This window comes from Sinocyclocheilus rhinocerous, unplaced genomic scaffold, assembly GCF_001515625.1.
Source record: "Sinocyclocheilus rhinocerous isolate Xijiao unplaced genomic scaffold, SAMN03320098_v1.1 scaffold7752, whole genome shotgun sequence".
In the NCBI taxonomy this organism is placed as follows: domain Eukaryota; kingdom Metazoa; phylum Chordata; class Actinopteri; order Cypriniformes; family Cyprinidae; genus Sinocyclocheilus; species Sinocyclocheilus rhinocerous.
In genome coordinates this window covers 597-2,168 of record NW_015660025.1, presented here as the reverse complement: position 1 = coordinate 2,168, position 1,572 = coordinate 597, and the positions used below count along the sequence as shown (strand labels likewise).

Genomic DNA, 1,572 nt, shown 5'->3' with positions numbered 1-1,572 from the left:
ATCTCCAATTCCCAACAATGGAACACCTGTAACTTACTTGACGGGCCTACATAGGCTTTTCCGTCGACAGACCTTTTTTGAGGTAAATATGAATATTGATGAGTTCTGCATTTTTATGCAAATTAAGCCATTTCACGAGCTCCGATGTACATGAAACTTATTTTATGGGACCTAGGCAGGGTTTCCATTGACAGACCTTTTTAAAGCTAATTACGAAAACTGATTAGTTGTAATGTAAATGAACCTGTCATGCAGTGTTTCCTGTGTACTGTACTCAGTGTTTTACATAATAAAATCATTATTATGGCCAGGAGGATGAAAAGGCTTTTCTTGGTCTAAAATCATTATTATGGACAGGATGATGAAAAGTCTTTTCGTGGTCACATAGGTGGTCAGCGGGACAAATAGGCAGTTCGTGGTCATATAGGTTGTCAGCTGGACAAATAGGCAGTTCGTGGTCATATAGGCGGTGAGCGGGGCAAATAGTCAGTTCGTGGTCATATAGGTTGTCAGCGGGACAAATAGTCAGTTCGTGTTCATATAGGTTGTCAGCCGGACAAATAGGCAGTTCGTGGTCAAATAGGTGGTAAGGGGGATGAATAGGCTTTTCGCGGTTACGGAGGCGGTCCAGGGGACGAATAGGCTTTTCGTGGTAAAATAGGTGGTCAGGGGGATGAATAGGCAGTTCGTGGTCAAATAGGTGGTAAGGGGAACAAATAGGCTTTTTTCGTGGTCAAATAGGTGGTAAGGGGGGAAGAATAGGTTGTTCGTGGTCAAATAGGTGGTAAGTGGGCGGGGCCTGGGGGGGTGGTCCTTTGTCGGCCAGAGGGGCCAATAGAGAGCTGCCGGCCAAAAAAGCTCTACGTGGGAGGTTTAGGCTGCCCGTAGACGCCCACCCCCCTGTGGCCGACCTACAGATTGCAACAAAATGCGCAAAAAAGAGCTCACTCTCTTTTTCACAATTGTTCAATTGGCTTTCCTCAACACTGCAAAGACGCAAAAGGTCCCCAGTTCGAAACTGGGCGGAAACAAGGGTGTCTTTTTCCAACGTTGCTTAAGTCAGGGTCTGTTGCGTTCTCACTCAACGCTACAAAAGGCTTCGCCTGCCTAGAGGTGTTAAAGCAAAATAGGTTTTCCGACAGGTTTCTGTAGTGTAGTAGTCATCACGTTCGCCTAACACACGATCGGTCCTTGGTTCGAAACCGAGCAGAAACAGCTACAGCATTTTGAAGAAAAGTATGAACGTTTTGTGCCTTTATTGGGCTTTAGAATATTTTATCTTTATGCTCTTTTTACCGAGCATGAACCTGAAGATTTCCGTCTGTTTTCTGCAAGCAGGTTTCAATAGTGTAGTGGTTATCAAGTTTGTATGACACTCGAAAGGTCACCAGCTTGAAACTTGACGGGAGCAGTCACTCTTTTTTTTTTTTTACAATTGTTCAATTGGCTTTCTGTTGAGGAGGAACTCAACACTACAAAGACTTTGCAGCCAAGAAGCATGAAGACAGTCACTAAAGTTGAAGTTGATGCAAAAATGAAAGTGCAGTCATTATTTGACCTAAACCTAACCCA

General features: G+C 44.1%; 1 non-coding gene across 1 annotated transcript; it reads left to right on the top strand.

The window, feature by feature from the left end:
* The first annotated feature begins 1,142 nt into the window (after nt 1–1,142).
* trnav-aac (transfer RNA valine (anticodon AAC)) lies at nt 1,143–1,215 on the top strand. The gene has a single exon. It is a non-coding gene; the product is annotated as a tRNA-Val (tRNA).
* The last annotated feature ends 357 nt before the right edge of the window (nt 1,216–1,572 follow it).